The sequence below is a fragment of the Myiozetetes cayanensis genome, unplaced genomic scaffold (genome assembly GCF_022539395.1).
Source record: "Myiozetetes cayanensis isolate MyiCay16 unplaced genomic scaffold, myiCay2020 scf9, whole genome shotgun sequence".
NCBI lineage: Eukaryota > Metazoa > Chordata > Aves > Passeriformes > Tyrannidae > Myiozetetes > Myiozetetes cayanensis.
Window position 1 is genome coordinate 645,321 of NW_026088185.1, and position 15,757 is coordinate 661,077.

General features: G+C 54.0%; 1 protein-coding gene across 1 annotated transcript in view; it reads right to left on the reverse strand.

Moving 5' to 3' along the window:
- The window catches only part of SH3BP4 (SH3 domain binding protein 4), a 28,899-nt gene extending 28,414 nt beyond the window's left edge, over positions 1-485 (reverse strand). The window contains 1 exon segment of the mRNA XM_050339465.1: positions 416-485. The gene's annotated coding sequence lies outside the window, so the exon portion shown is untranslated.
- Positions 486-15,757: the final 15,272 nt, after the last annotated feature.

The following is a 15,757-nucleotide window of genomic DNA, read 5'->3' on the forward strand; positions in this document are numbered from 1 at the left end:
CCACACACACAAACAGTCACACACAGGGCACTCACACACACACTTACAAACACATACGGCACTTATACACACACAGAGGGCACTTACACACACACAGTCACACACTTGCAGTCGCACACTCGCGCAAACACACTTAAGACACACGGTCACACTCACAGCCGCAGCCGTGCACACGTTTGGAGACACATAGAAACACACACGCACCCCCGGCAGACACACGGACACTCGCGCAGACCCCCGCTCCGTCCCACGCCGCCTGCCCGCTCCGTGCCCGCCGCGGGCTGAGCCCGGAGCGGCACCGCCCGCCCGGCGCTGCCGACACAAACTTTTCCCCGGCGGCCCCGGCAGCCCCCGCGGAGCCGCTCCCACCCCTGTGCCCGCAGTGCCCCCAGCGCCGGCCGGCCCCGGCTCTCACCTGCGGCCGCTCCAGGACCGGGCCGGGGCTCGGGATGCGCTCGGGATGTGCTCGGGAAGGGACCGGGATGAGAGCGGGATGGGGAGCGGGAGCAGCCCCTGCGCGCTCCCGCCGGGCACGGGCCGCGCGCGCCCGCCCGCCTGACGTCACGGGGCGGGGCAGGGGGCGGGGCCGCGGGCAGGGGGCGGGGCCTCGGAGGGGGAATTGGTGGGGAGTAACGCGATGTGAGGGGGGATGTGTGTAACACACGGGTGTGTAAAACACGGGTGTAAAACACGGGTGTGTAACACACAGGTGTGAGGGGGGATGTGTGTAACACACGGGTGTGTAAAACACGGGTGTGTAAAACACGGGTGTGTAAAACACGGGTGTGTGAAACACGGGTGTGTAAAACACGGGTGTGTAAAACACGGGTGTGTAACACACAGGTGTGAGGGGGGATGTGTGTAACACACGGGTGTGTAAAACACGGGTGTGTAAAACACGGGTGTGTAACACACAGGTGTGTAAAACACGGGTGTGTAAAACACGGGTGTGTAAAACACGGGTGTGATGGGTGTGTGTGTAAAACACGGGTGTGTAACACACAGGTGTGTAAAACACGGGTGTGTAAAACACGGGTGTGTAAAACACGGGTGTGATGGGTGTGTGTGTAAAACACGGGTGTGTAAAACACGGGTGTGTAACACGGGTGTGTAAACACGGTGTGTAAAACACGGGTGTGTAACACACGGGTGTGATGGGTGTGTGTGTAAAACACGGGTGTGTAAAACACGGGTGTGTAAAACACGGGTGTGTGTAAAACACAGGTGTGATGGGTGTGTGTGTAAAACACGGGTGTGTAACACACAGGTGTGTAAAACACGGGTGTGTAACACACAGGTGTGTAAAACACGGGTGTGTAACACACAGGTGTGAGCTATTCGTGTGTAAAACACCGGTGTGTAACACACAGGTGTGAGGGATCCGTGTGTAAAACACGGGTGTGTGTAACACACAGGTGTGATGGGTGTGTTTGTAAAACACGGGTGTGTAACACACAGGTGTGAGGGATCCATGTGTAAAACACAGGTGTGTAAAACACGGGTGTGAGGGATCCGTGTGTAAAACACGGGTGTGATGGGTGTGTGTGTAAAACACGGGTGTGTAACACACAGGTGTGATGGGGGATGTGTGTAAAACACGTGTGTGTAATACACAGGTGTGTAACACACAGGTGTGAGCTATCCGTGTGTAAAACACGGGTGTGTAAAACACGGGTGTGAGGGGGGATGTGTGTAAAACACGGGTGTGTAACACACGGGTGTGAGGGGGGATGTGTGTAACACACGGGTGTGTAAAACACGGGTGTGTTACACACAGGTGTGAGGGGGGATGTGTGTAAAACACGGGTGTGTAACACACAGGTGTGATGGGTGTGTGTGTAAAACACGGGTGTGTAACACACAGGTGTGAGGGATCCGTGTGTAAAACACGGGTGTGTAACACACAGGTGTGAGGGGGATGTGTGTAAAACATGGGTGTTTAACACACGGGTGTGATGGGTGTGTGTGTAAAACACGGGTGTGTAACACACAGGTGTGAGTGGATCCATGTGTAAAACATGGGTGAGGGATGTCTATGTGTGTAAAACATTTTTAAGGGGGTCTCTGTGCGTAAACCACGTTTTTAAGCTGGTCTCTGTGTGTAAAACACAGGAATTCCTGCAAGCGGGAAGAAAGGCGGAGGAAAACACCCCCCCCTCATTTCTTATGTTAACCACGGTTTGGGAGCAACTTCAGACTGCCCACAGCACCCAACGCCAACAACAGCTCTGTGCTCCTCCAAACCCCATGGATTAACGGAGCATCCCACCCCGCAGCCGGCTGGGATGCAGGGTTAGGGACTGGGGTACCAGGAGCATCAGCTGGGTCAGGGGTGCATGTGACCTGCAGGCAGAGCTGGTGGCCACCGACACCACCACGGTGCCAATTCCTGGGGAAACACCCCTTGGAAAAGCAGCTGAGCGAGAAATATCAGAGCAGCAGGGCCCAGGCTACACGAACCGCTGCTCTTCCCACCCCCTCCTTGTTTTTTCCTGGGTTTAATCGGGATCCGATGATTAAATTTCCTCTTCCCAGTGCTGGCTCCTCCTGTGCCCAGGGAGGCACAAGGAGCTGGGGTTTTGGCCGGGGTGTGACAAAAGCGGGGTGGCAACGGGGTGGCTGCGAGTCCTGGCATGGCCAAACCCCCTCCCGGGGTCAGCCGGGGCTTCCCGGCCTCATCCGACCCTTTTCCTGGCTTCCCAGGCCAAAGGAGCCACACAGGAGCATCTCGAAGTGCCCCTGGGAGCTCTTTGCTGTGGTGTTATTTTGGGGTTTATCAAAGGTGACCTTCCCAGCTGCCAGTGGGAAGCACTGGGATGGCACCTGGGATGCAGCCGGGGTGGGTGCTGCTCCCATCCTGGGGCACCCAAGGTGCTCCTGTCCCTCTGACTCTGCAGGTGTTGTGCAAAAGTCTGATTAACATCACTACTTGAGCTGCTGGTTTATTCCTCTCTTCCACTCCTGATGCGACTATTTCCCATCTCTTGGATGAAGTCCAACATGACTTATCCCCTGTGCTGGATCATCCCAGGAGGAGGTGTCCGTGCATTTGGAGTTCCAGCTCGGCAGCCCTGGGGGTAAAACCACATCTCCAGATGGGAAAACTGAACTGGAACTCCCTTAAAAATCAGCAATTGGCTCATGATGGCCATAAAACTGGATGGGAATTGCCTCTCTTTGCCTAAATGGTGCTTAGGAAAGGGACAGCTCTGGGGTGACATTCCTGTGGCTCAGGTACATGAGCATAGCTGGCTTTTTTTGAGAAGAGAAGAGAAGAGCTCCTTTTTGCCTCTGAAATTGCAGACAGGAGCTGGAAATCTGCTCTGAGGGGTCCGATGAGCCCAAACCCAGGGGCACCAACCCCCTGTCCAGGGCTGAAGCTCAGGGGGCTCATGGAATCGTGGAATCCCAGGCTGGTTTGGCTTGGATCCTAAACACCATCTCGTTCCAACCCCGTGCCAGGGGCAGGAATAGCTCAACCACTGAAACCTTCCAGACGGGACCGTTCCCAAACCTAAGCCTAAAAAAACCCCTTCTTCCCTATGGAATGTGAGGAAACCCTGGCCCTCCCTGGTGGCAGCTCGCTGGCTTTGCTGCAGCCTGTTGCTACGCGCTGCAGGGAGCGCTTTTTCCATGATCCTCCGCTTCTGGGGGGAATCCAGCACGGCCCTTTGCCCTCACCACGCTATAGGTTGTTTCCCAGAGCTCGGGAAGCTGCCAAGGTACGTTTAATAAAGCTTCATTCCTCCAGCGATCCCGGCGAACTCCCCGGGGCGAGCTCTTCCCAGGCCAGCCCTCCCCTTGCTGCGAATTAATTACAGCAGTGCCGGTTAATGACCGTGGATGGGGGTAACTGGCAGGTTCTGATATCCCCCTTCTCCTATGGAAGTTGTTCCTGGGAAGCAGCGCATTAATCACATCCCTTGGCAGGGATCGAGGCTCCGGAGCGTCGCTGGCACAGGCAGCACTTCCAGGTGTCCGGGCTCAGGGGTTTAGGAGTGGGATGGAGCCAGTAAATTCTGACAGGATTTATTTTGTAGGGATAACTTTCTCGTTTCCAAACCAATTACCCACAGAGGCGTCTCAAAAAAAAAAAAAAAAAAAAAAGAGGCTTGGAGCGTTTGGAGCTGGCAAACAAAGCACCGTCTTCCTTCTGCCAGGCTCCCCAACTGGATTATTTCTGCTTCCTTTTGGGAATTACACTGTGCTGGGCTGGAAGGGAAGCAGGGCAGATTTACTCCACATGCAGCTCCCATTTCTTTTTGTAGCAGGACTCTGGAGGAGTTTTTCCCACTCCTTCCTTGGCCACAGAGTCTCCATCCATTGCCATGGCTGAAGGCAGCAATTCCCTACGTTTTATTTGCAAGCCTGGCCTCTGCTTTTGCTTTTCCTCAGACTCCAGCACAGCATCCCCCGAGCCACACCCACCTGGAGCAGGTGAGTATCCCTGGGATAGGTGAGACCCCCTCTGCGGAGCTGCCTCCAGCTCTGGGGTCTCCAGCGCTGGAAGGACATGGAGATGTTGGAGCGAGTCCAGAGGAGGCCCCAGGATGAGCAGAGGGCTGGAGCAGCTCTGCTGGGAGAGCTGGGATTGTTCAGCCTGGAGAGGAGAAGCTTTGGGGTGACCTGATTGTGGCCTTGCAGGGTCTGAAGGGAGCCCACAGACGGAGAGACTGGAGTGCCAGGACAAGGGGGAACGGCTTCTCACTGCCACAGGACAGGGTTGGGTGGGATACTGGGAAGGAATTCTTCCCTGTGAGGGTGGAGAGGGGCTTGGATGGAATTCCCAGAGAAGCTGTGGCTGCCCCAGGATCCCTGGAAGTGTCCAGGGCCAGATTGGATCAACCTGGGCTAGTGGAAGGTGTCCCTGCCCGTGGCAGGGGGTGGGATGAGCTTTCAGGTCCCTTCCAACCCAAACCATTCTGTGACTCGTAAATCTGGGCCATCTTGGTGCCAAAGGAGAGGAAAGCTGTGGGAAACGGGGCTGGAATCACCTGTGAGGAGCCGGTGACCCCCTGGCCAGGTAACAATCACTTCCCACTAATAACCGGGATTAGTTTTCTAAGCCGGATGAGGAAGTGCACAAAGCAAAGGACAAACCTTCCGGAGAGGCTTTTAATATCTCTGGCTGCCTGACATCAACAGGGGGAATGAACAAAGGAGGGAGAGAGGTGGAGGGGAGAGATGGGAGAGGAACAGGGTCAGGACTGCAGGGAAAACCTGCAGCCTCCTTCCACCCCGGCACCATCACTCTCAGCTTTGCAGCAGCCGTGCTCCCTCTGTCCTGCGGGAGGGGACGGATTCTGGGGAGCTTTGCACCAGCCTCCCCCCTCCTGGGAGTCTACTCCATATGGCAAAATCTGTTATTGTAGCCAAAATCAGGGAATGACAGAATGATTGGGATGGAAGGAACATTAAAGCCCATCCAGTCCCATCCCCTGCCATGGGCAGGGACACCTTCCACCAGCCCAGGCTGCTCCAAGCCCTGTCCAACCTGGCCTTGGACACTCCCAGGGATGGGGCAGCCACAGCCTCTCTGGGTAACCTGTGCCAGTAAATAACCCAGTTCATTTTCCCCTGTCACCCTTTAGAAGCCAAGCAATCCCTGTCCACAATTCCCACCTTTCCTGGCTGATCGTGGTGGCAAGAGCCACAACCCACAGGTTAAAAAGAGGGTTTCTTTGCTGCCTGAGTCCAATCCCACAAAAGGAACCGGCTTTTGTTTCCTCCTGATGGAGATCTCCTGATGGAGGTCCTCCTGGCAACAGAATGATGGAAGCTGCAAGAAAATCCCAAGGCTCAATGACAGCCTTATCTCCAACTCCCCTCCAGGACGAGGCTGTTTGACCATTTGAGCATTTCTTACAATTCCATCCAAGGGATGCTGGGTGCAAGTGCCCCGGGATAAAAGGAGAGGATACCTTGGCTACAGCTTCCAGCATCCTTGGCTACCTGCTATCCAGCTTGGGAAAGGGCTGGGGAATCAAAAGATAAGGGAGAAAATCATAATTGCCAGGCTTTTTGGGGCAGAGGAAAGTGATCCTGATGTGCATGGGCCAGCTCAGGTTTCCTTTGCTACCCTCCAGCACCCTGGCAGGGATTTAAATCCACAGCTGCATGCAAAGCATCCCCTGATTGCTCAAGGCATCCCCTTCCCTTTCCCTTGGGAGCAGCAGCTCCCAAGCACAGCGAGGTGGGAGCTGGTTTGCCCCTGCTCCCAGCACGTGGATTCCCATCTTGGGGGTCATAACACCCTGCCAAGGGCCAAGAGCATCAGTTATATCTTAATAAAACCATGTTAATTGTCAGCTGAGCCCCACCCCGCCAGGTACAGCCCCGCAGAGCCCTCCTCCCCTCCGGGGCTCTCCCAACAAAGCCGGGCTTTGTACAAAGCCCCGCCTGGCTGCCATTTAAGCCCTCAGAGATAAAACCACTTGGCTGCTTCTTCCTTGGCCCTCAATCCCTGCCTTGCCTGGTGGAACACACTTCCTTTCTGTGCCGCCGGATTTGCTCTTCAATGCTTCATTATTGCCTCAAGGTCGGCCCGTTTGCTCGGCTGCCCTGCAAAGAAACCAAGTCACAAGGATATTTTTTTTTTCCTTTTTCGATTAATAAGTGGGAAAAAAAAAGCTGAGCCTGAATTGCTTTCTTACAAGCTGAGAGGGGAGAGCAGCGAGCACTCAGCTCTGTGGGGGTTTTTTTGGTGCTCGCTCTTTTCTAAGTTCATTATTCCCACTCTTTATCTAAGAAATGCCCAGTTCTCTTCTTTTCCATCTCATTTAGTTCCCAGTGCCATGGGATGATTATTATTATTATTATTATTAAGAAACCCTCCCTGCAATAACAGCGATGATCAACCCCCTCAGAAGCTGAGCTTTCCCCTTAGAGGAACTGCCACGAGAGTGAACGGCTGATTCCCCTTTAAAAAGTGGGAAAACCGGGGCTGGAGGTTGTTAAAACAGAGAGAGGCAGCATTGCCCAGGCTGGTTATGACAGGGTGGGCATCCCATGGAAAGGATTTGGGGCTTGTGTGGTCCGTTCACGCCCTGGGATGGCCTTGCAGGGGATGAGCAGACGGAGCAGCAGGGCTTTGGGGTGAAATTCTGCTTCCTTTGAAGGCACCAGCGAGATTCCCACGGGCTTTGACCACAGCCATGGCACGCTGAGGGCTGTGCAGACCTGCTGCTGGTCAGACCCGGAGCTGGAGCCTGTCTGGTGGCTTTCCCTGTGCCAGCTGCTTTGTAACATTAATTATGGCCATGAGTGTGCAGGGCTCTCGAGCTCTGTGGCTCTGGTTTGCCGTGTGGGCAGGAGCAGGGGTGCAAAGCGGTTCTCAACAGCTCCCGAGGTATTTATGGCCCTGGCAACGCTCAGATTCATCCTGGGTGATGCTGGGGCTCGCACAAAGCACCACCAGGGCAGATTTCTGTGGGGGCCAGTGTTTCCCAGGGTGCAGGAACCTTCCCCCTGGCCGTGCCATTCCTGCCGAGGCTCCGGCTGCGGAGCCAAACAGCCGGGATAACCGGTTCTCCACCAGCACATTTTTGGCAGATCTCCTGCCACAAAGGCAAGGGCGAGCAGTTCTTGGGCTCTGGCATCTCTCAGGGGCTGCATCCCCCAAACATCCCTGGAAACCTGTTTGAAATCTTCCAAAGGTGAGGTCTGTGCGCTTTCTCCTCCTTTACAAACCTCATTTCTCTGTCTACTCTGAGTTTTCATCACTTCTTGCAGGTGAGGTCCAAGCCACCACGCTCCCTCAAAGCCTCTCAAAGGTTACACTTGGAGGGCTTGTCCAACCTTAATGACTCTAATTGCAATCAGATCTGACACGAGGAGAAATATGCCCTGGCAAAAATTGTATGTCCTGTAACACCCCTGTTGAAAAGATGCAAATGCCTTAGCGAGGAGAAGGAACACTATGTGAGGTGCTCACACCTTATGAAAACTCCAGAAAAAAACACACTGAGAGAGATGTAAAAAGGCATAAACATCCCAAACCCGCCGCTGGGTGAGTTTTTAGAGACTTTGAGCAATGGAAGGAGCAAGTAAACAAGTCAGGATTTTCCCCTGTGCATGTGGGAATGTCTCCAACGCAGCGGAAAGCACGATCAATAATTGAGTGAGAAGCCAAGCTGCTCGGAGCTTTCACAAAGCACATCCAATATTTATTTTCAAGCCTTAAATAATGCATTTGAAAATGCTTCTAACTGGATATTTGAAGGCAAACAAATTTATGTCATGAAAAGTTAATCGGCCAGAGCATCTTCGAAGGAAAATCGGTAGCAACCACAAAAAACAGCCCTCAGCTCCTCACCGTGCTGGGCCTGTTGCTCCTCCCAAATTAGGGGGCAATTCTATAAATTCCAATTAAGGAATCATTTGCTATCAATTAGCCCATGTAAGTAGATTTCACTCATTCCCTGAGCTAAATCGCTTAAGCCCTGGCATTTCCTCCTGCCTCGCCGCTGCAGCGCCGGTGTGGGGATGGGAATCCAGGGACTGGGAGGCCAGTCCTGCTTCTGACACCGCTTTCCCACAGGATCTTCATGGGATGGATCCATCCCCACGGGTTCATTCACTCAGCAGACATGTGGCAGCTGCTGTAGGCAAATAGGAAGCAAATCCCCCACCCCGTGTCCGGAGAGGTGGAGTGGGTTGATGATCTCGGCGGTTCCCTTCCGACTGGGAATACCGTGTGGCTGCAGGTGGTGGGTGCTGCATGGCACGGGGATGAACTCCGTGCCCAGAATGGTGGTCACAGGCAGCCCTCAGAGAGGCTCTGGGGCTCAGGTGAGTGAGGGTTAAGGACAGCAAGAGCAGGAGGTGAAGGGGACAGAGCTGCCCACACCCTGCATCCCAGCCCGGTGTCAGCAGGGATACCCGGACAGGAGCTCTGCAGGAACGACCTTGGCCGGGGCTGGTACGTTCCCACAGGTGTTTGCTTGCACGCTGGCAGCAGGGAAGTGTTTGCTCTTAAATCCACCGTGGCTTTAAGGCCACATGTCCCCTCCCCTCCTTGTCCTTCATCCCCCCCCCCATCCCCTCTCCAGGAGTGCACACATTCCCGTGCCAGCGGGGGGAACAAGGACCGCATCTTCCCGTTTTCCTGGAAGAGCCGTGTCCTGCAGAAGGGCTGCCCCATCCCACAGAGCTGGGGGCAGAGCTGGCTGTGTCCCTGCAGCATTCCCAGGCACCCCCCGGCACTCCAGGGCCGGGCTGGAGCCACGTCAGGCTTCTCGTTACGAAACCCGGAGAGATAAGATAAGAAAGGTTCATAACCTCTCATCACAGGACAAGATTTCTCATCTGCAGCCAGGCTCCTCTGCTGTTGATTTGCTGCTCCATCCAGCAGGAGATGAGTTGCCTCCGCCGGGATTTCGGCTCTCTCCGACCGGAGGAAATTGCCTTTGACAGCTCTGTGATAGAAACACCTTGGGCCAGACTCACCCCTGAGCTCCCCGGGGTGCCGGGGAAGATAAAAACCGCTCATGAAAAGCCTGGAAACAGAGTGATCTGCATCCAAAAAGCGTCATTCCAGGTGGCAGGGGAGGCTTTAGCCCACAGCATCCTCGGGAGCTTAGAGAGCAATGGGAGAAGGGCCAGGAGGAGGGAGAGGCAGCTGTACCTGCACGGGGCTCTGGGGATGCTGGTGTTGCCTCCTCCAGGGCTTCAGCTGGCACAAACACAGCCCTAAAAATCCTAAACTAATCCCAAACCGAGCTGGCCCCAGCAAAACCAGCACTTTTCCAGGAGTAATTTCTTCCTGGGCTTTAGGAAGAACCAGGGTGATGCTGACACAGCTCTGAACATCCGAGTGTTTCTCCTGACTCCTCTGGCACAGGTTGCCCAGAGAAGCTGTGGCTGCCCCTCGATCCCTGGGAGTGTCCAAGGCTGGACAAGGCTTGGAGCAGCCTGGGCTGGTGGAAGGTGTCCCTGCCCGTGGCAGGGGGTGAAACTGGGTGATCTGTAAGATCCCTTCCAGCCCAACTCCTTCTCTGATATCTGTGACTCCTTTCTCATGGCAAAGCTTTTGGGTTGAGGGAGGTTTTCCCACCCTGAGGGATTTGCAGGAGGTGGGAGGGCTGGGGAAGCACAGATGTGCTTTTCATGCCACGCTGCCCTCAGTTCAAAGGGCTTTCACCTCCCCAGGAGCACGTTCACCGCTCCTATCGAGTCCCAGCAGCTCCTGTGCTCGTCAGGGGCTGGGACAAACAGGAAAGCATGGAATTACTTTGATCCCAGCCTTTCATACCACGAGGCTTTATCTTACTCTTGGACGGTGGGAGCTGGATGTGTCAACTCAGGGATCTCCCCTTGGAGCCACAGCCTGGCTGAGGCATCAGACTCACTGGGATCCAAACCCCTTTTCCAGGGGCAGGGAATGGGTGACAGATACACATTCATATGACAAACTGCTTGTTTTTACCTGATGGCTTCAGGTAGGACCACCCCAGTGATGTGGAACTCCTGTATCCCTGTGTGCCATCCCAGATGGATAACTCAGGGCTGTCACAGCCAGTTTTACAACACAAACTAAATTTGGGGATGAAAACACCATTTGAAAAAGTTTATCGGGAATTGTTGTCAGAGCGTCGTAAAACTTGAGATAAGAGTAAATCTGGTGGGGATTTATGGGTTACATAAAATAATCTCACTCTCTTTTTCAGCCCATCTTTTGTGTCCATGATTCTCTGACTTTGTTAAAGATTCCAGGAAATCATTTGCAGGGTCAGAACCTGGCCAGTTTGCCTGGAGCTTAATGGCATGTTCCACTCCACTCTTGTTTGCTTTATTTCCCTTCCCACTGCATGAAAATAGTCAAGTCTGACTTAATATCAGGAGCAGGAGCATGGAAAGGGAAGTTTAGCCTGTTCTGTAATTAGTACAGTGGGAGCTCATGGGCTTTTAGGATATGTTTATTGAAACATACAGAAACTGTTATTTTATATAAATATATATACATATATATTTATATATTATGCCCAGAGAAGCTGTGGCTGCTCCATCCCTGGAAGTGTCCAAGGTTGGACAGGGCTTGGAGCAACCTGGGCTGGTGGAAGGTGTCCCTGCCCGTGGTAGGGGGTGGGACTGGGTGAGATTTGGGGTCCCTTCCAACCCAAACCATTCTGGGATTCTATCATTTATGTGCACACTGACTTTGTGGCACATTAATCCCTCCCTCTGCCCCTCCAAACCCAACCAGAGAGAACAGGAATTTTTGGGGTGAGTGGTCGAGGGGCAGTGGGACCTCAAAGCGTGGCTGTGATCACCTGTCTGATCACTGTCCTGCTCCACTGCACTTTCTGACTGACTGACCATCAACAGCCACGTCACTCCCCACGAAACTGCTGGGAAATCATTTACTCAGTGCACAAAACTCCAGGGGTTCTTACCCAGTTTTCTGGGCTCGCTGCACTCAGGGAATCCCTGCAGGAGACCCCACTACCCTGGGAGGGAGGAAGGGCTCACACACTGGACAGGTTTTTCCAAAGCTGCCCTAAGCTTTCAGAGGAACAAATCCTGCCTCTGGATGGAAGGGTGAGCCATCTGAGGGTGAAGACAAGACCTCCAGGATCATCAGGTCCAACCTATGACCCATCCCCACCTTGTCCCCCAGAGCCCAGAGCACCGAGTGCCACGTCCAGCCCTTCCTTAAACAGCTCCAGGGATGGGGACTCCGAACCTCCCTGGGCAGCCCCTGCCGATGTTCAATCACCTCTCAACACGTTGCTCTCACGGTCTTATTTTTTAAAGCCTGGCCTGTTGAAACACAACCCCTGTGTGTCTCTTTATGGTTGAAGTTCCCCGTGCTCCTGAGTTGCCAGTAAACGTAAAACACAACCTGGCAGGTTTTTTTTATGCAATTTATTCAGTGCTTAAAAACCCTCCTTCCCCCCTGCCCTCATTCCAGGAGCTCCTTATCCACAGATAAGGGCTGCCAGCTTCCCTTTGTGCTCCAGCAGTGCCTTTCCAATGGCCCAAAGGGCAATTTTCAGTTTACAAACATCCACTGACCTCCCGGTGGTGCCTGAAATGGGGCACAGCCATTGTTCAACACGTGTGGGCGGCGGGAGGAATGCGAGAGAAACTGCAGCGCCGACCCAGGGGGATGAAAACTCATTAATTCTTGGCTGCTCTACAGCTGCTGCCGTCTGGGGGCCTTTTGGTTCAGATTAATCTAATCTGGATTGCAAGTGCTGCCCCCGAGGAGGGGGAGATCAGAAACTGTTCTTCCAGCTCCGTTTCGCTTGGGATGTGGTTTCCCAGGGCAGCGAGGGGAGGCACAGGGAGTGTTTTCCAAAGTGCTGCTTGAAAATGCTCAAGGGCATGGATTTGTGCCCCGGTGAATCTGCTCTGATGACAGTGAAGCTCCTGTTCCCAGGAGGGGCAGGTACTGATGTTGCTTGACAGGCAGTAAAATTTTACTACTTGCTGTAAAAGGATGCATGGAGAGGGGTTTCTTCCCCCCCAGAAAACCCCATCCAGTTGTCACGGTCCAAACTTTCTACAGGGAGGAATATTCCCCTGGGCTCCATCCACATTTGTGCCTTAAAAATACCTGTCCTTTGCTACAGACTCCCCATCCACCCCTGAGTGCCCTGGACATGATCACAGGCTCATTAGTTTAAAATTCCTCACGTGAACCAGAGCCAGAAGAGACACAAAGACCCGTTTGGGATCCCTTTGTCAAGTCGGGAAAGGAAAGAAAGCATCAATCTGTTGGTTTGTCCTTGCCAAGAGAGCCTTTCCTGCAGGCTCCAGGTTGCCCTGTGCCTGTAGTGATTGGGGATGGGGAATGGGATGTTATCCCACCCTCTGTCCTCCTCAGCTGCTTTTGGGGTGCTTTGGATGTGAACAGTGTGGGGGAATCAAACGATCCTTAAACTGTGTTAATTGGAAAAGGACAGGGCCAACCAAGCCCCCCAGAGAGGGTGAACTGAGCCAACAACAGCCCATCTGAGCTACTCCTTCCCAGCGACTCCCTTTCTAATGTTAATATCCTGCGGGGAAATCCTGCCAAGGAATTGCTCACATTCCTCCCTGCAACAACAAACCCACCGGGGCCAAGCCCCGGCCCCCCACATTCATCCCGAGCCTGGAAAGGCTCTCCGTCCTGCTGGTCGTGTTCCCTTTCTCCTCCAAAGCCACAGCCCCAGCCCAGCTCTGCTCCTGCTGCAGTTTCCTTCATGGAATTCCGTGCCAGGCATCTGCTGGGTGCAGATCCATCTGCCCTTCCCACCACACATCCCAGCTCCCCCTCCTCCAGGGCTCTCTTCCCCTCCAAGTCACTTGGAAAGCCTCAAGCTGATGCTGGTCTGAAATTCTCCAAGGGGAAAAGGATCTGAGGGAATTGCAGAGGTGTCTGAAGCAGCAGGAGCTCTGTGCCCTCCATTCCCAGGACAGCAGGGCTCCTGCAGGCACGGAGCAGCCCTGCCTTTGGGTGACCTGGATTTAGGAGCAGGGTGATGGCAGGACTGGGGCTGTGCCTGCTCTCCACAGCTGCCCAACCCTGGCTCTTGGTCCTCTCCCCTGGAAATGCCCAAGAAAGCCAGGTCAGTGGAGGGTTAGAATCACAGAATCACAGCTGGAAGGGATCCCCAAGGACCATCCAGTCCAGCTTCTGACCCTGTCCAGGACACCCCAAGGATCCCCCCCTGCCCCTGAGGGCATTGTCCAAATGCTCCTGGAGCTCTGGCAGCCTGGGGGCAGTGACCACTTGGATGAGCCCGGATGCCAGAGGAGGAATGTGAGCTGGGCACCCTTCCCTGCCTCCTGCCCAGCACCCCCTTCCCGGGAGCCCTGCCCTGGGGGGCTCCTCCTGCAGCTCTCACTGCTTCCCACTATCACTAGGAAGGCTGAAGTTCTTTCCTGGTGGGTGAGCAATTAGCTGTAATTAACACACAGTGAGAGGGCTTCTATTCCATTAGAGCCAACCAGTGGGACTGGAGCCTCTAATCTCAGCCAACCCCAGAAGGTTGCAACCCTGGGGTGAACCTCTTTTGCCAGTCCTGCCAGCTTCCTGCTCCCAATCCACAGTTCCCTCCTCTAATTAGGGTCCAGACACCCAAAGGGACTGAACATCCAGAGGCTGCTGTGAAAGCTCCCTTTAAATATCCGAGGGGAGCCATTCCTTGGCGGGCTGGAGCTCTCCCTGGATTCGGGTGAGCGAGGGTTGTGAGCGAGACACTCTGCACGTGGGCTGCCACCGGAGCCTGATGGAAGAGCAGGAACCAAACCCTCAGTCCTACTGAGCTCTGTGTTCCTGTACAACCCCCAAAATAATCGTTCAGGAGGCAGATGAGAACATCAAGCAGAATGGAAACACTTTCATGTTGTTCCGAGGGAGACATCCATTGACAGAGCATGGCAGGGGGCACGGTGCTTATCAACCCCTCGGCTTTCTTTGGCACTGGGGCCATAAACAAGAACAGAGCAGCCCAGAGCCTCTGAAGTCCAGAAGAAGTCTCTTGGCTTCGGAAGGACTCTGTAAATATTAGGACAAACACTATCTTGAAAGGCTCAGTGCCTTTGATTGTGTTCCCTTGTCCAGTTTCCTCCGTTTATTTTTGTCTCATCGTCTCCAGTGCTGAACTGTGTTGCCTGTAGAGAAGGTTGTGAACTGGAACACCACCACAAGTTTCTTCTGAGCTCCAGCAGAGAAATGGGCAGTTCATTTGGGAGTGGTGTTTCCAGCCACAGGCTCAAAAGGTGATTTTTCCAAATGGCAGAGCTGTTGTGGCTGGGATAGTCCGAGGTCATGGGTAAGGGAAGGTCTGTGAGCAGAGCTAATATCTTTTTTAACCCAGCAAAACCATCAAGCCCCCCCTCCCCGAAAACCAAGTCAAAAACTTAGACATGCTGTGCTTGCAGAGGTCTGTCTGCCCTTGAGGAGGTAAAGTGTTCCCAACAGCAATTTCCCAAAGCAACTTTTGGGCTCTAAAAAAATGAGAATGGAGGTTGTTTCCCACTCAATATGAGTCCAGACTCTGGGGCTTTCAGTACACTTCAGGTAAAATCAGGCACAGAGCAAAGCCACGTGGGGTGACAACACCTCTGTGACTCTAATGGTGGGTGTGGGACCCTTGGGCTGGATGGAGCAGGACCTGTAGGTTGGGACAACCTTGTTGCTGCAGCTGTGGCTCTGCCCAGCTCACTAACACTCCTTTTGGAGCTCCTGAGCTTTGCTGTGACCTCCATGTGCCAGGAACTGGCTCTGGTCCCACAGGCCACCAAAGAGAGGCCGGGTTTGTCCCTGTGTTCCCAAGAGGAAATGTGTCCCCTACCCCAAGAGGGCTGTTATGGGGCCCTGCTGCTCTGATCACGTTCTCCTCCAGACCATGGCAGAGTTCCCACGGACTTCAATGAGAACAGGGATCATTGTCCAACACCTTTGATATTTTCTGTGACTGGAGGGAGCTATTTTTGTGCAGGGAAGGTCAAAGTGAGAGCAGACACGCGGGAGGAGGGTGGACAACTTCAAAGCTCGGCTCTGAAGTCTCTACGGGCAGGAGCCCACGTGGAGACATCCAAAAGCGACCTCCCTTTGAAGGAGTACCCTGAATGCTGCTCTTAGGGTGGAAAGAACCTTCCAGAAGGTTTCATAACTCCCCTCCCCGCAAGGTTTTCAGCCACTTGGCTTGTTCCTTCTCCACTGTCAGTTCAGCCCCACCTCCTCACTGCGGGTGGCTGAGGTGGGATCCTTTTCCAGGTTCAACCATTCCATGATCCTCCCCACAGCGTGTGCTGCAGCGTGGCT